At 44.5% G+C, this 26532-nt stretch overlaps 2 protein-coding genes and 1 long non-coding RNA gene across 7 annotated transcripts in view; 2 read left to right on the top strand and 1 right to left on the bottom strand.

The window, feature by feature from the left end:
- Positions 1-21635, bottom strand: part of SLN (sarcolipin) — a 23880-nt gene extending 2245 nt beyond the window's left edge. Inside the window, exons 1-2 of one of the 5 annotated variants that reach the window (XR_010356407.1) lie at positions 21364-21635; positions 1935-2070 (exon numbers count right to left, since the gene is read on the bottom strand). The gene's annotated coding sequence lies outside the window, so the exon portion shown is untranslated. Of the gene's footprint in view, positions 1-984; positions 1905-1934; positions 2071-4811; positions 4855-8074; positions 8222-21363 lie in introns of those variants that run through there. The other 4 variants (XR_010356408.1, XM_064409340.1, XM_064409339.1 and 1 more) reach the window with 4 other exon arrangements.
- ACAT1 (acetyl-CoA acetyltransferase 1) overlaps positions 1-26532 on the top strand; it is a 382585-nt gene that overhangs the window by 228567 nt on the left and 127486 nt on the right. The window lies entirely within an intron of this gene.
- Positions 15547-26532, top strand: LOC135294278 (uncharacterized). Its single transcript, XR_010356410.1, has 3 exons — positions 15547-15690; positions 23107-23275; positions 25543-26532. It is a non-coding gene; the product is annotated as an uncharacterized LOC135294278 (long non-coding RNA).

Below are 26532 nucleotides of genomic sequence, written 5' to 3'. Positions count from 1 at the left end.
CCTACTCTTTGAGCTGGAAAACATTCCCCCATGTTCTGTCACTACATTCTTTCCTTTGGTCTGTTGGTGTCTTCCCCAGTGTGGAGAAAGGGAAAGAAAGCCACTTGAAGAGTTCTGTGTGCAGAGCTAAGGATCTCAAGACCATTTCCAGGATACAGAGCCTGTCTACATATCTACCTTTTTGAGTAGTACAGTACAGCTGTTGCTGTTCCACATACCTACAGTCTGCACAGTTTCTTGAGTTCATATACATTTAAAAGAGAGTGAATAGGAGCAAAATATACTTTTCATTTCAATACAAATAACTGAAACATGATAATTTGCTGGATAGAAAAGTTTGGGACTAGTTTGTGCTGAAAAGTAAAAAATATTTCTTTAAAGAACTGTTAACACTCTTACATGCTCTTCCCCCATCAAATTTCAGTGCTGGTGTGAATGCTTCACCTATCTGAGCATACAGAGAAGTATTTCTGCCACCATGCAGTGTTTCACCCCACAAAGACACTGATCCATAGTCTAGAGAGGTGTAACCCCCACATTATCCCTTATCTTTGCTCAAGGCACTGCTAGAAGTTGCTGTAAACATGAACCAGAAGTGGCTATTTGCTCCCTTTGAATTGACACAGCAGAGCGAGCTGGAATGGACTGGGAGCAGACAGTGCCATGGGTTTCCCCCTACCTGGAAAATACAAATATTTCCACTGAAGTCAGAGGGTCACTTCTGCAATACAGCACTGCCAGAGGAGTGGGGGGATCCTGCTCAGGTTTAAGTGTGTAAGGCTGGCCACAACACTGACCTTATTCTCACTGCCAAACACCGTGTGATACACAGCATGCAGATAATTTATGGATTCTGATGCCTTTTGTATATTTATATTCAGGCATGCTGGGACATATTTTAGCTCAGAGTATCCAAGCTTGTTTGTCACCATCCCCCTCCTCGAGCTCCCAGGTTTCTCCCTCTGCCCCATCGCTGGCACTCACATCAGGGAACGATGGCCTGGCCAGCTGGCTGGAAACATACCCGGTGGAAAACACAACAAAACAAATAGCTGTGGGTAACCAGGGGGGTGGAGGGGAGTGTTGCTTGAGTTTTGCTGGATGATCTCCCTAAATAGTCTTCCCACAGGATCAGTGGAGGTGGGAGGGGGGTCAGAACGGTAGAAGATTTCCTTTTCATTGGTTTGACTGCCTTGCCACTGCCCTCCTACACAACCAGGCAGCACGTTCAAAAAAGCCAGTGTGCTGCGTGGGAGCCTTGTGCTAAAGTACACAGATCAAACAGCAAAGGCTTTAACCCTTGCCTCATTCAGGAGTTACATGCCTAAGTAGGTTTGCACGGTCCTGTTACGATGCTTGCTCTGCTGAGCCATCCTTTTAGGGAAGACTCGGGCAAACATCCCACACTTACAGGGATTTGGGAAATCCAGGTTGAAAATGCTCCTTTTAGCCAGAGGGAAGCAAGATTATGACTACCATGAGCCTACCCTAGACTATTTCTTCCCTTAGGATGTTCTGAAGCAGAAATCTGTGGATTTCTCGTGCTATACCTCATCTATTTCACCTTGAATCACATAAATCTTCACCAGAGAAAAGGTGAAACATTTGAATGCCATTCACCCTAATTACTGAATGTTACACAGCACTGCCCAAATATTCCCCTTGGGCTATGGAAACCTTGGGATTTATTTTACTCTCTGCTAACAGAAAACTCAGAAATGTATTTTTAAACCTAGAACCCGTCAGCTCAGGTCCCCATGCTCAGGTCCCCTGTGCTTCCACACTGACAGAGAGCTCCTTCTCCTCTGTCCCGGTTCATCTCCTTCTTCTTTAATGTCCTGCATGACAGATAGAAAATCTCCCTTCTTCAAAGCAGGGAAACAGCACTATAAATGTCATTAATCACAATACACACAATAAACACTCTAACTCACCTCTACAGGCATAGATGTTTCTCTCATTTTTTTGTGCTGCGGATCTTGCAGTAGACCATGGATGAGCACATAGGATCACAATTATTCATTGCTGAACCAGAACAAAGTTCATCTGACCCAACACACCGACTGATAGCTGGGGGAAGTATATAGAACACAGGAAACATAACATGATCTTTGCCTAGATAAGCTCAAACATCTGGGATTCAGTCTGTGGGGATTGCTAGATAGAGACTACAAACAGGCTGCATTTATGGCTCCCTCTTGCTCATTCCATGGCTAATTCTAGATCAGGCAACTTGTTAATAGTGGGGCTTTACCTATATATTACATATGTACACACAGACACACACACAGGGACTTGTGAAAAAAAATGGGGCTTAGCACTGAGCAGGAGGTCCAATAAACACCCCTGAGCTGTGGAATTTTCCCCGGATGCTAACTGTGAATCCAACCAGTGTTTGAACATCTGACTTCAACTCACCACAGGTTAGAGTCTGTGATTGCCAGAGGCTGAAACTTATGCCCCCTCCACCCAACTTCCCCCCACAAAAAACTCCCACTTATTCCTGCTCTTTATGAAAAAGCATAGACCTTAAAGGCTATTTCTTTAGAAAGTTGGTCTATTTATCCAAGTGATTTAGTACTGATTAGGAAAGCAGAAAGGAGAGAAAGAGAATGAATGTAGTGATTTTACTTGAAATGTTAATCCAGAGGTTTAGCTACAGTGTCGAATTTTTCCTCATTGTCACTTTTTCTCCTTTTTCTGACAGATCTGGATGTTCTCAGCTTTTGTGGAGCCATGCCAAAACTCCATTTTCATGCCTCACATACTCAAATGTAAGGCTCCAGTCTATATTTAAAGTTGCTGTGACTATCTCACGTTCTTCCCAGCCTACTAATCAAGTACCATATAATCTTTCAAAGCCATTCTTACACAGTTAGAGGATATTGTCCTCATTTTTGCTCTTGGAATTGCCTTTCTTACCAAATGCAGGATATGTATGTATAAGCATGAATCACAGGTGTTTACAGTTGTTGCCAGCATAATTCCTCGTTCTCTGTCAGAGCTCATTTCTTCTTATAATATTTTCTTCTTATGACATTTTTATTAGGTTTTGGGTGTTGTTTCATTAATTGCAGATTTCAGAAGATACTCCTTTTATTTCTCTACAACATTCTCAACTGGACAAATGTTGCAATACTGTGAGACAAACTACAACCCTCTGTGGCAAGGTACTTAGGCCAATAAAAGACCACGTGCAACCCTGAACACAGACGGGAAAGAAGAAAACTCAAAATTACTTCTAAAGCACCAGAAATTAGAGGTGTGATAAGAAGGATAAAGCAAAGGAGGCCTTAATTCTAAACTTTTATCCTGACTGTCTCAAAAAAAATTAAATGTCAGGTCAAGAGTGAAGAAAACATCAACTCCCCTTCAACAGCAGTGACCCAGTCACTCCAGGGACATTAAAGCACTGGACAGCATTAGGAGATTAAATATCACAGATGAAATTATGTAAAAGTGTTGTTGAAAGTTAGACAAAAATGGGTATATTTTACATCTTGGCTCCCATATTTTACATCTTACTAGTTCTGAATGGAGTTGAATTCTGGGATACAGCCTTCATCTTTCACAGGGCCTTACAGAAAACCATTAAAAGCCAACTGCTCCCCATGATGCTAAATGTCAGACCTTGAAGTTAATGAGTTTCTCCAGGAAGATAACTAAAGGCTAGTAGGGAATTCATGGCTATGCACTGGGTAATGCTGTCACTGCACTTTCTTGTCCAGACAGTACTGATGGAAGCTATGGAGAGGGTTTTGAGCTTAAATGCTTGTAAAGCTAATTTCAGCAATCAGGATTAAGGTCACAGACATGCAGATTACTGAGGCCACACTCTTCCATACCACCTTAAAATGTGCTGCCAGACAGAGCTGAAGTTTGGGCAGACAGAGTAGGCAGGAGCACGTTAAATTCCTGGGAATATGAGCCCCTGCATTGGCAACATCCTCAGAAGCAAAGTAGTTGTGACCTTTGCCACATCTGTCTTCTGATAAATGCCATTTATGAGGTTTATGCTTGAAGCAGACTTCTGTCCACAAGCATAAGGTGTTAGCAGAACAAACAAAAATCTAGTCAGCACTAGTTCAAAGAAAAAAACCTCTGCAGACTAGTAAGGAAATACATGAGAGGGATTGATGGCAGAAGATGCAGTGGAAGAAGAACACATTCAAATCAGAAACTAAATCAATCTCTTTAAAAGTGATTTCTGAGTGGTGCAGAAAATTTCTACAGGCTGTGGAGGAGACTGGTGCAGCATGGTTGAGGACCCCGGCAGAGAAGTGCAGATTTCTGTACTCAGGCCATGGTGTTCAGTGCTTTTGCATCAAGAATTATTGATGCCCTTGTAGTTATCAACATGTCACAAGTCTTCTGCAAAGGGTTCAGCTATCCTGGAACAGGTATGGGCACAGAGCAACAAAGGTGGCTGTGAACCTACAGCCTGTTGGTTGCATTCTGCTAAATGGGCATATAAGCAAAGACAGAGTGATTATTTTTGGGGGGAAAAAAGGACCAGCTTTGTAAGTAACTGTAAAGTAACTTCTGAGTAGGAGTTTGGCCATAAGTTTCCACTGATGTCAGTCTGGTTCTCCCCTTACTCAAGCACAGAGTGAGGCATCTGTGCACTTACAGCCTGGTTTGATCTCTTCAATGGAAAGAAGTGAGTCTTCAATAAAATATGTCCTGGCACCATGAAGAAATACAATTTTTATCTCTGTGAACAACAATATCAGCACTACTGGTATGTGACAAGCTTTCAACTTAACCCATACAGCTGTTGTGTGAGCTCTCACTTCTCTGAAGTCACTTACAAGGCAGCCTGTAACCCCTCCCTGAGCAGGAGCTTTGCCTTTAGTTGCCAAGCAGCCACCAGCTGTTGTGCCAACACACCCTGGTACTTCCAGCCAGCAGTGTTTGTGTGGGTTTGCAGGGCTGTGGGCTGATAACCTGCCTCTGAAGGCTCCCAGCCCAGCTCTGCTGCAGCATGCAAACCACAGGGCTGCCCTTAGCCTGCTGTGCTGAGTGGTCCCCCTGCCTCTGTCACGTTTACCACGGACCAGCAAACACGGATGCCATGGAGCACGTGCTGCCTTTCAAGAGAGCAGCACTATTTCTCCTCAGACAGACAACGTCCTGCCCAAACCCTGATGACAAAGCAGTGGCAGCCTCAGGGGAGTGTTAAACACCCCTGGCTGGCTATAGGAATACGAAGAGGGTGTGCTCCAGAGGAGTGATGGGGGCTGTCCTGAAGGATTGTCACTGCTGAAGGAGAATGCAGCAGGGGAGCAGCCTGTGCATGCAAAATCCAAAAGGAGTGGAGGGCACCACTCTCTGTGCACCTGGGAAACAAATCCTTTGACAGTCCCACTTGAGTCCAACAGACAGTCCCACCCAAATCCAACAAAGGAAAATTCTGACTAAACCTGTGCCAAATTTGGTTCTCAAATACCACTCCAAGAAGTGAGAAATTCTGGGTATGCCCTACTTGTTGGAGCAAGATTTCATTCCCTCCCATTCTCACTAATTCACAAACACCAACAGCAAACTCTTTGACAAAAAAATTCACTTGGTTCAATGAACAAAAAACCAAACTAAACCAAAAAACACCATGGTGGGATCTCAGCCAGGAGATCATCAGGAGATCATCAGGAAGTAACTACCAGCAGTAGGCTGGTATTTTATATAGTCCAGCATCCACAGTAAGAGGACAGAGATCCCACTCCTGGGAACATGGAAAGGAAGTGTCCTTCCCTAGGGACACTCAGAGAAACATGTGAACAGAACCAGCAAGCTGAAGGCTAGCCTGGAACCTGTCTGGGGCGGGGGGAAGGAAAAAAGGAAAACCAAACCAAACCCCAAACAAACAAAGAAACCACCCCAAAAAAATCCTAAACACCACCAAGAAAAGCAAATAGCAAGCAACTGCCCTTCTCCTGGAGGTATGGAGCTCAGATGTACATAGCAAGCCACACACTTTCATCCAGAAACCAAAAAAAAGAAGTGTGAGGGTCTACAAAGGAGAATGTGTAGGGTGAGCTCTGGGTCCAGCTCAGGACTGGTAGAGAGGAAACCACACCTGGGTATCTGTATTAGAAGCAGGAACATTGTTGGTTTTAAACAACAATAAAAGCTTATCTCTATAAGTGCTTCACAGCATGAACCCTGGTAAAGCACAGTTTAGCACTCACCATCAATTACATACTGCGTTTTACAGTAATCTGAGTTTGTGGATGCTGTAGACAAGAACCCTCAGACTTGGAACAGGGGGAAGCCAACAGATCTGGAAGACCTAATGCTTCTGCAAGATTTAGGCATCCTCTACAAATATGAATATACATGATGAATAGATAAACTGCCACTAAACAGGACCTAAAACTTCTCTTCTGGCCCACCACTACCTCAAACACCCCTTGCAGAGATGTTGACACTCACACTTCAGTACTACCCATTGAGACAAATCCAAAGCCAGTGTTATTTAGCAAGAAAAGCCCATGAAGGATCTCATCCTTCCCTGACTTAATTCCAGAGGAATCTTGCCATGGGTTTTATATCCCAGGGGCTGAGCACAACCAAAGTATTGAGTTGCATTTCTTTGTGCTCATTAAGAAAAACAGAGCTAAAAAGGGCTGGATTGACTTGGTGGAGGGGAAGGCAGGAGCAGATCCTCTCTCAGCACGGATTCACCCTTCACTTTTGAGATGTTTATACACAAAGCCAAAGAGAGTCAAGAGGTCTCTAATGACTTTCTAATCACAGCAGTCATTGACCCTGTGTGAGTGGGATGAAATCTAATATAAAGCTTGACTCAAGACAATGCAGACCAGAGTAATATAACAACTAATGAAAATAAATTGTTATTCTTTGTCAGAGCAATGTACTTTTACGGAATTTTATGGAATGATTGAGAAGTAAAACCCATCTACTCTCAACAATTCAGTAACTCCTTCTTTCTCCAGGACCCAGACAATTGCTCCTGGCTATGAAATGTCCCTGAAAATACTTTTGAGATTTAAATCCTTGTCAGGATTTAATCCAGAAAAAAAGTTTAAACAGCCAAATTAATGGAACAGTCCAAAACATCACCCTCAGCATGGCCCCTGCCAGTGCTTCTTCTTCCCTCTTGCTTAGTCAAAATCCACATCTATTATAATTGCTCTCCCAGTCTGTTTTGATAGGCATATGTTCTGGCTCTTGGAAAGATAAGTGTTAAGAGTGAACAACAACTTTTAACAGGACTACTAACGGGACTAGAGTAATGTATTGGTATGGCCCCCAGGGGCAGAAGCCCAGCGGGGAGGCCGGTTGTCCAGGATAGCTCAACGAGGGTCCAGGATCGCCCAGCGGGGGGTTCAGGCAGCCCAGGCAGCTATAGTGATTTGCAGCTCAGCTCTTTAGTGATTTCAGCTCTTTTAGCTCGCCTGGGGCCGTCACCCTGGGTAGCGCCGCAGCAGACGCAGAGAGAGAAGAGCAGCGCTGTATGGGTTCCGCAGGGTTCTTTATTGGGGTCCCCGCGAAGGTTCCAGGGACAGCTCTCCTCTGCCGAACCGGGCAGAGTTAGGGGTTTTTATACCTTATAGGGGGATTGAAAACTGTCCAATAGTAAGGGTCAGGGGAAAAGTAGCCTATGGATCTACAGAGAGATAACAGGGTCCGAAAGGCGGAAGAGAGGGTCTTCTAAAAACCTTTAGTCATGCTGACTTTGGTATTTCCTAGCTCAGGCTTCTGACCTCCAAGGCCTTGCAGGCCTTGTGCCTGCTACATATTGGGAGCAAAGTCTTTTAACACTAGATAGCAGTGTCACTAAGGTTAAGCTTCCTCCATTGTTTGAGATAAATGTTCTTTGCCCTCTTTTTGTCTTAGTAATCACAGTTTGTGCATCACTGATGAATAGTTAAACCCGCTTTTTGCTTTCTGCAAAATCAATTCACACATCTCCGTGTGAGCAGATGGAGGCTTCATTACCTGAGGGTGTACAACTGCAGAAAGGAGCAAGTGAGCAGCACACAGACACCCACTCTCACACCCACAGCCTTCAGTGTTATGTGGAGATCCACTCTCTGCTCAGCTATCTTACCTTTCCTTCCCTTCCTCTATTAATACATTATCTTTCATTCTCTGTCCTGGAATAGGAAACTATTCATTTTGGGGCAACTGCGTGGGGCTTGGTTAGGCAACTGCTAATAGCAAACCTGTGCACTACCAAACCAGCTGTCAGCCTGACTCTCTTTGGATCAGGTCATGGACATAATCCTGCAGCAGTGAAGTTGACCTGCCAGCGTGCACTCAGTGTTTACAGCAGCTGGAGCAGGCCACCCCACCATCCCTTCACCCTTGGGTGTGCTCCTCAGTGCTACCCATTTTGCACAGTGCAAACGTTTCATAGGTGGTTACAAGATGCTTTGCTTGAACGTGCTGTGTTGAAAGCATTGCCTGAATGCACCTCTGGCATCTGCCCCTCCAAAGTATCTTCCAATGTTTCATTATTGGAAGGCGTGTTATCTGCCATCTTTCAGACCTTTCTGCATCACAGGAGACACTTTCCAGGTAGGTAGTCTGGCTAAATTGTGGACAAGAATTAATTCCTACCCACTGCAGAATATGATCCAGGGTGTGCCCAGGTGGCCAAGAAGGCCGATGCCATCCTGGCCTGGGTCAGCCCTGGTGTGGCAGCAGGAGCAGGGCAGTGACCGTCCCCCTGTACCCAGCACTGCTGAGGCCACAGCTCCAATCCTGTGCTCAGCTCTGGGCCCCTCACTGCAGGAAAGACATTGAGGGGCTGGAGCGTGTCCAGGGAAGGGCAACGGAGCTGGGGAAGGGTCTGGAGCACAAGTGCTGTGAGGAGCAGCTGAGGGAGCTGGGGGTGTTCAGCCTGGAGAAAAGGAGGCTCAGGGGGACCTCATCACTCTGCAGCTGCCTGACAGGAGGGTGCAGCCAGGTGGGGTCAGGCTCTTCTTCCAGGTAATAAGCAACAGAACAAGAAAAAATGGCCCCAAGTTGCATTGGGGTGGTTTAGATTTTATTAGGAAAAATTTCTTCACTGAAAGAATTACCAAGCATTGGAACAGGCTGCCCAGGAAAGTGGTGGAGTTGTCGTCCCTGGAGGTGTTCAAAAATGTGTAGATATGTCAGCAGGGGTTGGAGTGACATGGTTTAGTGGTGAACATAGTAGTGCTGGGTTAGCAGTTGCACTCACTGACCTTAGAGGTCTTTTCCAACCTAAATGATTCTATGATTCCCTGCAAGAGAGTCAGGGGTCCAAATCAGTGCACTCTTTGTTCTTGATTTTGTAATATTAACAAGATCAGTACTTTGCCCATAGGACCTAAGCAACCATCTGACACCTAATAGACTGCTCAGGCTGGATGACATGACACTGACCTGTGTCAACCCTGGATAATAGAAATATCTCTTAATCCAGCAGGAACAGCCAGGGAACTACACTCTGATCCTCTGCAGAGCTCCTGTGGGGCTTGTTATGCTTTTGGAGAGAAGCAGAAATCTGTGCCAGGTCAATCAAGAAACTTGTTATTCCAGGAAACATTAGAGGAATGTAGCTTCATTAGCTTGAGCTAAAGTTCAGTTTTTCCACCCCGACACACTGATAAGGGTTGAAGTTGTTGATGATTACCTGGGTAATAAGGGCATGAGAACCTTGCTAGCCTGTGTTGTTTTCTACGTGCAATCCTCATCGTAAAAAGAAGTTATTGGTTTCGTGCCAATTATTTTCTGAGGTTTGCCAGCACGTGGCTTGGGTATGACCAGCCTGAGAGAACAGAAGGTGCTGAGGAAATGTCAGCCAAGGAGTAATGGAGGAGTGTGTGAGGTATACAGGGGGGGCAGGATGCTCGGGATACCCTGAGCCAAGGAGCCTGCCTGCTCCCCACCCCCAGAGGCATAACTGCGTGCCTTTGCCTGCTTACTGCCCCCCAAGCCATTTGACTTGGAAGAAAAACAAGGTCTTGCCCTGTCAGTGCTCTCAAGAAATACAGTCTATTAAACTTGGTTGGAGGGAAAAGTGGCCAAGCAGAGCCCCACTGAAATTTGGGGAAACGGGTAAAAGACAAGTCACAATGACTTAGAAAATGGTGTTGGGCCCCAAGTCCTTACAATGAGGTTAGCAGGACTCAGAGATCATGTCCGGTTAGAACAGGGCTGAACATAGCTGGAGACAGATGTAGGGCACAGAGCTTTCTGCATCCCGTAACAAATATTTTTGAGTATGATTGACCCCACCATCAGTTTTTACTTGGTGAGCAGTGGCACCCAGAATGGGACTTGCTGTGATTAATCACCAAGGCTGGTGCTTCTGGCTTTACTGCACTAACCAGACATAACAGAGCTGGTTTAGAAACGTCACGGAAATACATCTTATTTTGGGCAGAAAACTGCAAATAAAAACATGACTGTATAAATAACTGGGTTTTGCCAACTAACCTTAAAATCCCTTCTTCAGCTGCAATTCAGACAATTACAGATTTAAAAATGCAGTAGGCAAGAGCACAAAAATCCCATCCCAGTTTCATTAATATGAGATTTTTTTCTAAAATCAGGTTATTTGGGCTGCTTTCCTTCCCTCCCAACAGTCCTCTGTTCTTCAATCCATAACCACTCAGCTCAGATCCAGGTTATTGTAATTGTCCAAGCTATGAATTTCATAAACACCTTTGGCACTTTAGCAGGTTGATGCCTGTAAAATAGCCATAATCTCAGCAAGAAATATTGCTGATCCCACCTGTAAATCCAACCTTGGATTTGGGTTGCAATCTCATTAGTGCATGTCTTGTCCAAAACTCATCACAGAGGACATGCAGGAGGTGATGAGTTTTCTGACTGACCTTCTGAGTGTACAACAGAGACAAAAATTGCAGCCATCTGTCTGCAGCATCCCCAGTGCCCTCCCTGAGGGACTTCATGACATATGTGGTACCCATTGAGCCCTGTCCCTGTGGAGGAAAGAAATTTGTTCTTCTGAAATCAGACCCAGTGACCATGTGAATGTCTGTCACACTCACTGCTCTGTATTTCGTATTCCCTTTCTGTGGTGTTTTATTCACAAGTTTCACATTCCCATCGCAGGCTATCAGGTTGCACATGACATAGCAAGTGAGAAAAAAGGCCTGTTGTATTATTTGATCTCAGCCCCACCAGGTTTATCACAGACTCAAAAGTATCCCCCATAGGAGGCAAAGCCTTTTACTCAACAATGCACAGCTTGCCACACTTCACACATGGCTAGGTGCAAATCCTTATTTACTGGGTTGCTGAAAATTTAGCTAAGCTCCAGTTTGAAAAAAATAATAAAAAAAAAAAGGTGTGACAGGATTCACCTACCCATGAATTTGGCAGGACTGTGTCTCTGCTGGTCCTTGTCTTTTCAGCAGTGCCCAGGCACACAGGAGGAGTGGGGGGCTCTGCTCCCCTCTAAAACCCCAGAGATCCCTCCTTTGGCACACAGATGGCCCCACCTCTGTATTTCATACTAATCCTAAAGGTACCATTTGTCCACCCAGGACCCATAGGCTGAGCCCCACAGAGGCACGTGCCCAAGCATGGCTTGGGACTGTGTTACTGGCACAGTCTGGATATGATCACCCCATCTTAAGAGGGAAGAGAGCTGTGGGCAGGGCAGCTGGGCCATACCTTCCCCTCTCAGGGCACATAATGACCCTGGTTTGTTTTATTCAGTAGCACAGGCACAGCTGTGCAGGGCAGGTCAGGGGCCTGACGTGTCCTGACTCCTCTCCCTTGCCCAGCACTTCAAGCCTCCTCACCTGGTACACCTTGCTGAACCCTCATTTGAGTTCTTTTGGGCTGAGATTAAAAGCAAAGTGTTAAACTGAGCCTGGGAGAGGAGCAGCAGCTCCGGGACTCCTAACAAAGGGGATCTGTGCTATTAACAGTGTCACAAGGGAACAGCTGTCCCACTTACAGTCCATGAAATATTTCTGAAATAAATTTCTGGAATGTGATAAGAAGGTCTGACAGGATGTCACCTCCTGGAATTAATGAAGCGCTGGAAGTACTGTAAGGTCACAGTCTCGTGGCCCTCATCTGCTGCTTGGATTCGTAGGGCGGAGGCACGTAGCTGAGAATCCCCTTCTGCCAAGGGCCCTTCAGGATTAGCCATGAGCACGTGTGCAGCCCTGGAAGGACGTGCCAGACCCAAGGAGGTCTCACAACTCCAAAGGAAAGACATAGGCTTGCCTTCTCTGGGGAATTCATGAGGCACTTGCCTTCCCCTGGCTTTTGTGCATCCATGCAGGCTACAAGAACATTCCGTCCCCGAGCTGGGCTGTGGATCTGTCCAGTCTCTCGTGTTGATGTTTGATAACCACTTCCCAGGGGAGGAAGAGACAAGACCCTCAGCCAGGGCAGCTGGAGGAGCCCAAGGTGGAGCATGGCACCCCTGGCAGCAGCGCAGGGCCGAGCACAGCCAGGGCAGCACGGCCCCGATGCCGCAGCCACACTGCAGCCCAACACAGGGGCTGCTCAGGAGCTCCAGTGCCACTGCAGTGCCCGCTGGAAGCAGCATGCAAACGGGATCTAGGGGAACTGCCCAGTAGCCATGGAGCCTACACTATGATCCATGGTGTTATAAAAGTTAAAGGCAAGTCAGGGAACTTCAGGAAACCAAACTATGGGAATCTTATGGCATTTGCCTGCTTACATTCTAGGTACACTAATCCATATCGGAGGAGGTGAATCATTAAGAGCTACCCTCCTAATTCTGGGTGTTTCTAAAGGGTAGTGTGCTACACAGGTGGGAATTGCAGATAGGAGGCACACCTCATCACAGGAATATCCTGCTTTCTGCAATAGAAAGGTAATGCAAGCAGAGTGGCAAACCCTAATTTCTCACCAGCCTTTCAGCCTAGCTATCACATTATAAACCAAAACCAGCTTGGTGACAGGAAGGCAGGAAGAGGAGGCAGGTCCATGTGCTTCAATGGCTTTTACCTGACTCATGCTGCATCATTTCCTCATTCTACATTATTCCAGCTACCAGAAAATGTCAGGAGTATTAAAGTAGTTGCATTGGGGTTTGTATGCACCTTTTTCAATTAGGAACATTCCCTGAAAATTTCTGGTAAACATTCCCCTGAAAACTTCCCTGAAACTTTTTTTTAAATGTTATTTTGCTTAAAAGCATTTAAGCTAAGAAAGCCTGGAGAAAATCACTGACACTTTGAGTGAGATTTTAAAATGCCTCTTCTCCCATCTTCCTCTTGTTTGGACTGGGGAGGAATTATTCACAGTTTATTTCTCACTATCTTTCCTGAGAATGGTTAGCTGAGGTGATGAATTTACAAAAATTCACCTGATCCCTAAATACTGTACTTAGTTTTCCTAAAATATGTTCCTGGACAAATGTGAAAATTTCAGTAGAGAAGCAGTTAATGTTTACTGCAAATTGTAGCTGCAGTGAGCTCAGGGAGAAACAGCACATCTGGCAAAACAACCTCCCTCTAGGGCCTGATTTAAACCCCAGGAAATCCAGAGAGACACTGTCATGCTTTTAGTTCAAGCAATACTTATTCTGCCCATATCTTGGACCTTTCACACTCTTGTGAATATTGGATGGACCTGTGGACAAACTACTGCAAAAAAAAAAAAAAAAGGAAAATATTTTCAGGTCTACTTATTTACTTATTTCATTTGGACAAAAAATTCTTTGAAAAAATGTTGGATGTTTCATTCAAGAGACATGAAAATATTACTTATTAAAATATTACTTATTAAAATATTAAAATGTGACTTATTAAAATATTAGCTTTTTTTAAATTACTTATTTTAAAAAGTTGGGTGTTTTTTTCCATTTAAAAGCATTATTTGTTTACTTTATAGACAGCAAGTCTTTTTCTTTCAATTTCAAATCTGAGGATCACTAAAGACTGAACTATAGTCTTTCCATTTGAAAAAGGGCATACTGGAAAGCTCTTAGCTGTAAGTAGTTCATGGACAATGAAACTATTGCATTGAATCTTTTTTAATCCTGGATAAACCCAGAGGAGAGAACGGAGGGGAAAAGATGAAAAAGGCATATACAGAAAGCCAGCATGTTTGGGGTTTTTTTTTGCTCACCTGTCTGTATGATGAAGACTTAGGTGCACACAGCCAAAGCACAGCTTCAGCCCGACAAGGCCAATCTTTCTGAGATGCCCCAGCAGTCAGTGGAGAGAAAGGCCAAATTCAGCATCTCTGGAGACCCTTCTGTGAGCTGTCAGCCAGTGCAGACCACTGTGCACAGCGGGGTGCTGCTGGGGCAGATGTCTGCCTTGGCCCCAACCACCCCTGCAACCCCCCAGGAATGGGGACGAGCCTTCCCGAGCCAACCTCATGAGATTGGTGCCAAGCCCTTCACAGAGCACAAGTATCCCTGCATGTCCAGCGCTTTCAAGGAAGAGCTGTGCTGCAGTTCAGCTCTACACGGGACTGGGACAGCTTTGGTAGTATATGGAGAGGCCAAAAAAACCAAAAGAAGTTCCTGAGACTGCTGAATGACTGGGGCAACTTTTCCTTGATACAGCTTGAGTTCTCCAACTTTCACAGGCCACCTGCTCCAGTCTCAGGTGGAGATGAATAGAGAAAAAGCAGCTGTGTAGATATGTATAAGCACAAAATATTTGCATTTCTTTCTACCACACCCCAAAGAACTAGACATGCAACTTCTTTTGCTATTCTTGGAGAGGGAGAACCAGAAAAAATATTTTCATGACTAGACACCATTAAGGATGCTAAAATAACCCTTATCTGTTATAAGCATTTTATTCCAATACAAACCTGCTTCCTGAGAACAGAAAGAACACAGCCACAGCCCAAGACGCTCTCAGCAAGGAGGAAAGGGAGTCTAGATATGAGGCCTGGAGTTCATGCAGGATTCACCACTAACCCCTTTATTGTGACTGAAATAAATTGGCTTAAAAATTGCAACCCAAACCAGCCAAGATCAGTCTCACTTGTCAAAGTTATACATTTGAAAATTTTTGTATTACTCGTATACTTTATGTGCTGTAAATATCTTCTGTAACAATCTAGGAAAGTTGGGGTTTTTTCAAATCTATTTAGAAAATTATTTTTCAAAAATAAACATACCAACCACAAATTCCCTGCTCTTTCTCTAGGCATCAAGATTTCCCAGCTGGTACTGTGACTTTTTATGATTGTGAATACGGGTCTTTTACCAGACCTTTGAATCTTATAATTCCTGTGAGGAGATAATCTGAAGGGTTTGGTGTTTATGGACAGGCAAAGGACAGATTCCAATGATTTATAGAGGGTTGAAAGCTAATCTTCATAGAGTTTCAAGCAGAGTTTGCCTCTTCAGTCATTAGTCCTTGATGCTGCAGCAGCATCTGAAGAATTCTTTACAACTCACAGTTCTGTACATCCACACCAGCCCCGTTCCAACGCAGTCCTGAGGCCTGGCAGGTTTCCTGGGATGAGCTGTGTAGTCTCCAGCAGCCAAGGCACAATGTACAGCCAGAGTCTGCTGTTGACAGCGTGGCCAAGGCAACATCACGCCTCGGCTGCCATGGGTCTGGGGCTCCAAAGCTCCCCCCACAGCTATCCCTGGAATGTGCAACCATCCCTGCTGCAGGACACCTGTCAGCTCTTGCTTCAAAATCTCATTAAGGACTGGCTGGGCATTATCTAATCCAGAAGGACTTGTTTGGATGAATTATTTCTATGGTAAGGATCCTGCAGTATAATGTTTCAGTTGAAGTTTGGTGATCTTATTCTTCCAGGCATGGAAATCAAGACAACAAATGGAGAAGGATTAGGCAGACTAGATAACTCTTCACTGAGGGCACTAGTTAAATAATCCACTGTCACCTTCAGTCCTTGTCTGATTACTAAGAGGCAATCCCAAAATGGATACAGCTGATGAACTCAAAGTAAGCAACAAAACCACAAAAACCTGGTAAGTATTCTTGGCCTGAAAAAATACCTCTTCACATACAAGCAAAGTATTTTAAGACATTTAAATAAGTGCCTTAGTTATACAGTAGAAGGAATGTGGGTGTGCAGTTAACTTGCAGCCCAGCTGGCTCCATGGGAGGGGACATTGACTTCAGGACCTCCTGAGAGCCACACTCCAATTTGGAACTGAAGGGAGACAGGAAAGGGAAGGAAAAACTTACCAGTGCCACTGGCTCTTAGATCCCAACCTCTTTGTTTGCCTAGTGACAAAAGAGTGACAATATAATAAATGTGCAGCTCTGGGGGTGGGGGATGTCCTTCCCTCCACCCCCAGCCTGGCTGGATGCCGAGCTCCCTGCAGGAGAGGAGCCATGCTGCAGCATCCCAACAAGTGCTTAAGTGCATGTTTAGCTGTTTGTGAGTCAGCTGCTGATTTCAGAATAGCTCTTCTCACTCAGAGTTGAGTGCACTTCAGCTTTGCTGAATCAGGCCACAGGCATATTGTTATGCAGGCATGTTATATTCAAATGGTGATGCCCTTAATGAAAAAATGTATCTAGTCTTGTTCCAGCCATTTGAGATTTTGCCACTGACCAATAGAGGGCCTTCCTGTAGTCCAAGAAATGTCATGAAAATGCCAATACCACTGAAGTGTAACCAGTTTCAGCTTTTTAGAAGCTTTCTGTTCCATTAGCCAGAAGCCATATGTTCAGACAGTACATGACAAGGTAATGACGGGTACCTAACCCTTGCTCTGTGTGCAGCAGGGTGACACCATGTACCACGGCTCACAGAAACAAAGGGACAGACAATGGCGCAGTGATCCTGCAGTCTGGTCCCACATATTCAGCCAAGACAAGCTAAGGACACTTTGTACCTCAGTTACTGTTCCTATTTTCCCCAAACCCAAGTCCCTATCGTCCCATGAGCTTTCAATGCTGCATTTACAGCACTGGGTGAAAAATATCCCCCACAAGCTGTGCTGGGAGAAGCAAACCTGGTCTTCCTTAGGCTGAGGGACCTGATTCCAGGTCTTTCATTTCCTATGTGAATGCTGCAGTCATTTCTCATTACACTCCAGGCAAGCAGTAGTCACAACAGTCACCAGCGCCACCACTGAATTTAATGAGGACCCTTTTCCTGGAGGCATGGGGACACAAGAGCAGAGACAAATGTATGGTCCAAGAGAGCCAGGTGGCACCTCTGGAGACCTATGAGTGAGCTGTGATGCCAACCCATGTTCCCTGTTCAGATCCTGGTGCTAAACACAGAAGCATGACAAGTGTGGGCAGCATGCAGGAACATACTGGCTTTTGGCTTCAATCAATTGACAGGATACATTGGATCTGGGGCGATTCAGTTCTGTCTCAGTCCCTTTTCAGATCCCAATGATCATTATCACAGCTAGCCTGACAGGATTAATTTTGGGATCACTGGCCATCTTCCCACCGGTCTTCAATGTCATTCTTTGCTCAGAGTCTTGTCCTGGTGGTGGGTCAGTAAGGGAAGGTGTTGCCCTTTAGACCACTGTTGCCCTTTGGACCACTGTTTTGCCTGTTGTAGCACTGGTACCTCCTGGAGGATGTCAGAAGTCAGCCCAAGTGAGAGCAAAGTACTCCATAAAGGAATCCTCAATGGGCCTCAAAATCCTGCAGCCAGGCTGGGCTTGCCAGAAGCAGGAGGTTGAACTTACTACCAAAAAATTATGATAATGGTTTCTAATTGATTTAGCCCATGCTGGTTTTTGTTAATCTGGTCCTTTTGATTCTATTTTGTGTTTGGTTTTTTGGGGTTCTTTTAATTCCTGCAATGTCTTCTTCATTACCGTGTTCTTTACCACCTCAGTTATAGAAGTGTATGTCCTTGCAGAGGGAGTATTGCTTGGGTTGCTCCACATCAGTACAGTGTAGCCAAGACAGTGGCCTGACAGCTATAGAAGAGACATGCACTTCTATAACATCAGTAATAACTTGTCTTCAAGCTGTACACTTAAACAAGGCAATTTCCAACTGCATGCAAGTATTTTGTAACATTTTGTGATGGAATCAGTAGGCAAAATTTTTCAAAAGCATGTGAGCAATGTAATCATCAAAGGGGTAAAACCAGCTGTAGTTGCACATTGGAGGTATTGCAGTAAAAGGAGTTTCCAGAGAGAGGAGAAGTGCAGGGGCATAGAAATAGATGGGATAAGAACAGTCAGCAAGACAATAGAAAATAACACAAGTGGCATCAGGAGCAGAGGAGACCTTCTACCCCTGTTTCGAGAGGGTCAGTAGCATGAAAAAATAAGGCATCAACCAGGAAAGTCAGAGAAGAAGGAGACTAGCTGTGCTCTGAGTTCTCTTTCTTATGAACTCTAGGGCCCCGGTGATTGTGCATGACCAGGACTGTAGCCAGCAGTGCAGACTGTTATCACTGTGGTATCATACACTCACAGTTAATTTATGACTGTTAATTTATGCTTAATATGGTGCAAGTAATACCCATTTGCAAGTGTGTTGCTAATGAATAAATTTAGCGGACGATTTCATTTCAGAGTTAAGTTGGTATGATTTGTCAGTCTTCCAAATCCGTGGTCTTGAGCAGCCTGGAGCATATAATGAAAGATATATTCAATCACATAGGCAGGACTTACCAAGCTGTAGCTATATCTTGTGCCAGCTATATCTAAGTACAATTTTATTCCCACATTAACAGCTGCAGTATAGCCAAGGGCTACTTATGAACTTAACAGTGATTTTGTTGCTGCTCTTTGAATTAAGACCTGGAAACCAGAATGTTTTCTTGAAAGGTGAAACACAAATTGCTGGGTTAGGAGGGCATTTGCCTGATGGCTTTGCACCTCAAGACTCCTATTTTCAAGCACTTCTAACTATGCACATATGATTTTCAGTTTAAGTGAATTATTGCTGTTTTTAATATGCTTTCTCATGCTGGAGCTGCAAGGGGGACTTCAAAGGCAGTGTGAAAATCATTATGAAGCGCAGGACTTGACACACTTATACCAACTGAAAACTGAAGTCCTTAAAGATTCAACCTGGATTTTGATTGATAATGGAACCCCAAACATGTCAGAATCTGTTTCATCAGGGGCAAGGAATTAAATCAGTCCACTGACTCAGTTGCAGTATCAGGGAAAGAGCTCAGACTTACAATTAAGAGATCTCTCTTTCATTTCAGGTTCAGCTAAGCCTCAGTATTTTCTGTTAAGAGCTTACTGAGCAGTCTCCAGACATTTCCCTGCTTATTGAGCTTATCTGAAAACCTCTTTTTGGGGTATTCTTCCCTTCTCATTGTCTGCAATCAAACATGGATGTTTTTCTCATGATCAGTATGAGCTCAATGCTGATAAAGATGTTCTGGTCTTGGTTTCTCCATGAAGGTGGCTGTAAACAACTGCAGCCCATAGGCCTTTGTAATGAAAGGATGAAGAGGAACGTGATTTGGAAAAGATTCTGTGCCTATTTACTAGGCCAGCTCGAGCTATAATTAGGCAGTGCTCAACTGGATGCAAAGGAGGTCCCTGAGCTGTAATATAATACTTGTGTGGAACAGAGTAGAAAGAAATTTGTAATGCCAGACCCAAAAACTGGATAAAATGTGGAATAAAATTGAGCAGATGAAAATGGGGGGGGAAAAAAATTAAAATCTACACTGAATTTTCTACACACATTTTGCACCAAATATTCTTTATAGCCTACAAATTAACTTCCTCCATGTCTAAATGTTTCCATCCCAGAAAGAAAGAGAGGCAAGAGCACAGACAGGGGAGAGCACTTGACAAGTTGCAACTATTTTTTAAATCTCAGTAACTATTTAGCTTTACCTTAGGATGTGTAAATAAAAAACATGCTTAAACTCTACTTCTGTCTTTCATCTGCCAGACCCTCTGGGGGCTCATTGCACCTCCCCAGCCAGGGAGAAGTCTCCAGCTACTGATAGCATATGGAGCAAAACCACATGTGGTAAAAATGGGAATGAACCAAATTACAGGTATTTGGAGGCTAGGTGAACCCACAGAATCACAGAATATTCTGGGCAGGAAAGGAACCAGAAGGGCCATCAAGCCCAGCTCTAAAGTGGATGGCCCATAGGGGGATGGAACCCACAAGCTCCGTGCTAGTAGCAGCCGGCTCTTACCAACCCATCAGTTTTATCTTGCTGATTCAACATACTGCAAATTTCTGACCTCATATTGATTTCTGATTTTAGTGGAGATGGTGTTTATAAGAACCAATTGTAACTTGACCTACTTACGCTTTTCAGGTCTAAGAATAGCATGTTTGGGCTGCTGCTGCCTGCCAGGACTGGCAGCTGTGTCTCAGATCACTATCAAACACTTAAAGGGTGTTTTCCACTTAAGAAAGATGCCTTTTGCCTTTTTTACATTTCACTTATTGATGGGGGAAAAAAATACTAATTTCAAAGTATTTGTGACCTAAAATCAGCCTTGGAAAAAGTCACCCTCCCTGTCCCTGCAGCAGCACCCAGCAACACTCAGCCCACCTCTTCATGGTGCCCAGGACTCAGCTGTTCCTGGCTCACTGCAGGCTGCACAAGGCCCTGATTTTACACCTGTCTTTCCATTATCCTATTCTGGGTTTTCTACTTCATTTTAACATACTTTTTTCCCAAGATCAAATACACTCGTGGGTTTCTGGTGACAGCCAAATATCTTTGATTTTTCTCTCCTTTTATTTCTGATTTTAATTTTTTCCTACTTTTAGGATTATAGAGCACCCTCTAGGTAAAAGCTGTCAGATTTCTCTCCCTGAGAAGCATTTGTATTTTACAAAAATGAAACTGAAAAAAATCAATTACAAGTATTACAAGTTGTGGGGAAGGCAGAGAGGGTGTGGAATAAGGCTTGAATTTTCATTTTATAGAAAGCAAAGGAGGAACCTCCACTACCTCTTCACTGAAGGGTGGTGAAGTCCATGCAAATCCCTGGGTGCATTTCACAGGGAGTGTGAGGGAGGCCAAAAAGCAGCAGCAGGAAGGCATGTCCCTGGCTCTGTGCCCTGCCGTGCCAGGCAGGCTGCAGTGCTGCCCCGGTGGTGCCATGGCTGTAGCACGCCAGCCAAGTCACCCAGCCCCAGCGTGCCCTTCCCAGGGCACCATGGAGCCCATGGGCATCTCGACTCTCCCTGCACACCCCAGGGCCAGCTCTGCACAGGGAGCTGAGCAGGAATGGCAGCAGCCAGGGCAGCTGGAGGCTAATCCCAGGGCAGATTTGTCACTGGGCTCGCAAGGCGCAGACAGCCCCTGCAGAGTGGAAAGCTGCGGCACTCCAGGCAGGGACACTGGCCCAGCAAGGCCAGGCCAGGCACGAGGGCTGCAGCCATGAGCAGGGGCACAGCAAGGCCAGGCCAGGCACGAGGGCTGCAGCCATGAGCAGGGGCACAGCATCCCCCCAGTGCCAGAACCACTGCCAGGGCCCACCTTTTGTGCTTTCTGGAATGCTGAGTGCTAATTACATTCCCCACTGAGAGCAGATGACAGGTCTTGGGGACAAAGCACATGTTTCAGTACCGCAGCTGGAGACACAAATGGTTCCTTGCCCAGGGAGCAGTGGGCAGTAGCACAAGGGAAATCATAGACGAGGTCCCATGGGGGTCTTTGTGCCATGGGCACCCACGCTCCCAGCCTGAGAAAGATGGCTTGTGGTGCTTTAGAGCAGAACCCAGAGACCCCAGTACCAAGGTGAGTGGTGAGGGCCAGGCTGAGTGAGGGGAAAGTGAGTGTCATGCCCTGGGCAGCCCTGGGTGGGAGAGGAGAGCTATCCTCCCTGCACAGCCAGGGCAGATCCTCTTCCCCTGCTATCCCTGTGCCAGCACTCTCCCTGTACCCAGCCACAGCATCCCCGCTTCTCACAGGTTGGCTGTGCGATATTAATTTCTCCTTTTCAGGCAGAGAACCAAGCAGGACATTCACTGGGGTGAGCTTGGCCCCCAGCTAATTGAATCTTGTTCTGATGACTGTGGAGCAGCTTTCCACCATGGAGTGTGGCTGTGAGGCATCTTGTCCCCTGCAGTCTGAGATGCACACCCAGCCCTTTCCTTTCTTTACCCAAACCACTACCCTACCATGTAAATTTAACCATTTACACTAAGTGCCCAACAGAAAGTTAGAGCCACCCTCTCCATTCCCCAAACCTTCAGAGACTGAGGATAGGATTTATCCAACTCCATGCATAGATCTCCTGAAGGCAGGAGCTGGAGGATGGGTCTCCATCACCTGGTTTTGCCCTTGCTTCAGCTGCTGTTTGTGGAGACTGTGGCTGGCCAAGGACATGCTGTGGTAGGGCATGGCCAAAAACTGATCTCGACTGAGAGGTCGAAACTTAGAAGATTTAACACTTTTATGCTCTCAGCCTTTGAGACAATGGCAAGAAAGACAAACCATTTATTCTCAGTGGAATATCATGTTTATTAATGCAATGCTTATTTGCATTAAAATCAGAGGTATTTATTAATACTTGTCATTCATAATGGACATGTTTTGTAGAAACATGTTTTGATCCATCTTTCTTTGTCACCTAATAGCTGTTACTAACTGCCACAGGTTTGTGATTTGCTGCTTTAGAATATCATAGATCACTTAAATCACATAATTGTCATCTTTCTGACTGAACACTGTAGATTTTATGAATAGGAATACCCTTATTTCCTTGGAAATTACATTTAGATAAGTTCCTTTTTTAATTACAATCTCTAATTTATAGTCTATTATCTATTTGGTAAATAAAAGTGCTTGACAACACCTAAAAAGTAATTTCAGTAAGTGCCCTCCCAAAGACACTATTATCTTCATGTTTTATTACAATGGTAGTGTTTCAAGATCAGACCTCACCCAGGATGCACCAAGCAATGAAATAACAATAATATCCCTGTCTTACAGAATCTATGTCTATACTCAACAGTATAAAAAGAGATATCCAAACATATAGGTTCTCTTTGTATTTACTGCAAGTAAATGCACGAGGAAGAGCTAAAAATGTTACTGGAGAAAAAAATATTTTCTACTGACACAATCAAATATAATGTGCTTAATTCAAATAATCAAGCAGAGAAAACTTCTGCACTCAAATACCTGCAACATCATGTGACTCATTTGCTGTGTCCTGATGATAATGTTCCCCATGTTGGATTTGTTCAGCTTCATTTACTTAGCCCTCATTTTCAGAGCAGCCAGGATGCAGCACCAGAGCAATCACCACCCTGCTGCAGTGATGCAAAAGGAAACCAGGGCTGTGGACTGTAGCTTGGTCTGAATTGCCTGGGTAGTTGCTTCTTTTGATCCAAGGAATTGAACAAAATTACAAAGTGTTTCTATTAGGAAGAAAGGCTAAGAGGTATGTTATTTTCCAAGTACGTAAAGCTTTTTTTCCCCCATGAGTATACAGTAAGAGACCATCAGGAACAAACATTGTCTCTGGCCTTGACTCCTTCCACCCAAATTTTCATGCTTTGTTTCTTTTTTTCTCATAGTTTCACAGAAAGCACATCTCTGGTTGCCTAAAAAGCTAAACTTTGATGGTTTCCCTCTTTCTCTCACAAGTACCCTGCAGCTACCACACCTTTCCTTCTTACTGAGGTTTTTCAATTGGAGCAGGGCCCAAACTCATCACTTCATCATAGAATCATAGAATGGTTTGGGTGGTATGGGACCTTTAAAGATCTAGTCCAGCCCCTGACCGTGGGCAGGGACACCTTTCACTAGATCAAAGCCTAGTCCAACGTGACTTTGAACTTTTCCTATTATGGGGCATCCATAGCTTCTCTAGGGAACCATTTCCAGTGTCTCACTATCCCCATCACTTTGCCCACATGCAAGTTTTCCACTATGTCTAACCAAGGGGGCATTCAGTCTTCCCTTGCTCCCCAAAATGAAGGCAGCTGCCATGGCCAGAAGCTTCTGCAAGCTGACATGACCAAGCAACCCTGAGGACACTGAGGTTTTGTTAATTCTGCTTCTGTTTGATGGTGTTTTGGATACTGAAGTCAAAACACACAGAACACACAGAATGGCAAACATCCAATCCTTGAGTAAGGCGTCAGCCTCTCAGAGCAGAATGTGCGTGGGACCAAAAAAATTGAAGCAGTAACTTTACCACTTCTGCCACATCTGTTTTGATCTGGAAGCTACCTTGGCTCTAGAATGAAACAGATCCAGGTCAGGGTGAGGGTGTGGATAATGTGGACATTAAACTTTTGATAGGCACTGCATAGCATGGTAACCAGAGAATTATCTCACAGGCTGCATACCCCATGTGTCCCCTGTGCAGTGACAGTGACCCTGAGACAGCAAACATCTCTGATAGGAAGGAGATCTGCACTGAGATATGAATCTAAGCTACCAAGTTGCACTTTGCTTTGAGCTTCTTACTTCAAAAAGGCAGATGAAGCCTTTAAAATTAAAACCCTTGCTCTGTTTCTTCTTCTTCTTCTTTTTTTTTTTTTTTAATTAGCAAGTAACAGAGAGCTCAGTGAATGAAAGTAGGACTGGAAATGAAGCAAATGTTTCATAGAACTACAGTATGCCAATTGTTTTAAAGGAAAAGTATGCTCACTTTCCTGGACCCTATTTTGTCTGCTCTACAGCCTTGGTTTTAGCCAGACTAATTGCTCTTGTTTCTGCAGGACTTCCTGCACACTTTCTGCAGAAAAGACATGGATGCACGCAATTGTCAATGTCAATTAAAACTCATTTACAGCCTCAAAATCTGCACCAAGTTGTGCAGCTGCTCAGCTGAGCCACAGACCCACAGCCCCTCCTCTGGCAGAGCTTGATGATATTGAGAGTGGCAACAGCTCCTTGCAGGAGTGCTGAAGTTGTGCTAATGCTCTTCCATGCTTTCAATTCACCCAGGCTCTCTCACACAACAAAATGACAAATAAGAGCCCCAGGAACGAGGGGATGTGCATGGACATCTATCTGAGTTCATAGTAGTGGTGCTGGTCTAAAATCTTATCTCTTAGGTGATAAGGGCCTCTAGAGAAAATTTCCACATGCCAAAGCACTGCATGTGTGTGCATGAGGTGCACAGTGAACAAAAAGACACTTGTCCACATGGGAAAGGTGATTTTTATTTGGGAATACATTGATGACAGGGAGTGGTGCTCTGGAGCAGCTTATTTGCCCAGGACAGTGATAGGCTGTCTGCCACGTGAGACAAAAGTGTCCAAGAGCTGTCATGCTCTACCTAAAGGAAAGACTTCCATAACATCCCCATTCTCCATATGGGATTTTCAAATGAGAAACAAAAGCCTGCTCAAGTAGCTTGCATCTCACCATGCTTCAATATGATACTTATGCAGTAGTAATTTCTATGGTACATATTTCTTGTAGAACAAAAATAAGATACCTGCAAAATGGCAAATGATTGTGCTTCCATCTATCTACTTTCTTGAGCTGAAAATATGTGAGAAACTTTCCATTTCCTGAATACACAATAGGCATGTTGCTAGAAGAGCTGGATCTTGATTTGAAATATGAATATAAATTTCAGATCATCAAGTCCAGGTCTCTGCTCTCTTGGAGAACTGATCCAAGCCAGTTAAATCAATGTACAATTGGATGTGGAGCTTGACTTTGTTTTTCCTCTTGCTCTTGTTTCAGGACACCAAAGCTCAAAGGTGTGCCATTACTGTGAATTCTTGCACAAATAGGGAATACTCAGATCCCTGAGTGTTGTCACCATCATGATTACTTTGTGAAGAGCATGTGGAAGTTTTAAGTGGAGAAACAGAGAGATGGGTTACTACTGCCAGGTTCAAATATTTAAGTATCGTGAGCCAGATTCCCCCAAGTCCAAACAAAATTTTCTTTAAATAGCAAAGGTGTTCTCTTGACTTAGGCTGTTACTTGGATTATATTTCCTCTGCAAGCACAAGGACAAGAAATTTACTTTTTGTAAAAAGCAAGACCCTCATCTCAGATCTTCAGAACCCACAGGTCTAAAAGCTCCCAAGGTGACTAGAAACATCACAGGCATAGTGCTAAATAAACTGTCTCCAAATGCTGCTTTGTTTTCCAAGCTCATTGACTTGGTAAGTGGACTTCTTGTCTTCTCTTTTTTTCAGTGCTTTTTTGTTTCACATACAGAGGGGAAAACAGTGTTTCAGAGGGTAGCATGATAACATTCTTGCAAGTGGGTCCACAGTCACTTTTTCCTCTTTGAAATGTTTTAGATTATGAGATATTTTCAAGTTTAAAAACTGCCAGGGAAGGAAATTTCTTCAGAAGTGTCCTTTGAGTCAGAGATAAAAGTGGTGCCCAGCAGGTGTGGGCTAGCAGTAGTCAAAGAAAAGATGAACTCCCAGCAGAAGCTATGAAGTTCACTCCCTCTAGTTCTGCTACTGTATAAGACTACATCATTCTTTATTTCTAACCTTCTCTTTTCCTATCCACTGGCTGTAGCAATAAATGTGAAAAAAATCTGCATATGAATCCAGATTCTTAGCCTCATTATCTTGCTGTTTATGATGATTTCCCTGAGGACAGAACTCAGACGACCAGCCACTTCATGCAGTGACCCAGGCTCCATCAAGGGGTGACACATCTGGACACCTCTGCAGAAAATGGAGCACACTCCAGGGCTGTGGGAGC

The sequence above is a fragment of the Passer domesticus genome, chromosome 2 (genome assembly GCF_036417665.1).
Source record: "Passer domesticus isolate bPasDom1 chromosome 2, bPasDom1.hap1, whole genome shotgun sequence".
Taxonomy (NCBI): Eukaryota; Metazoa; Chordata; class Aves; order Passeriformes; family Passeridae; genus Passer; species Passer domesticus.
Note: the sequence above shows the minus strand (reverse complement) of the source record. Positions and strands in the feature narration are given on the sequence as shown.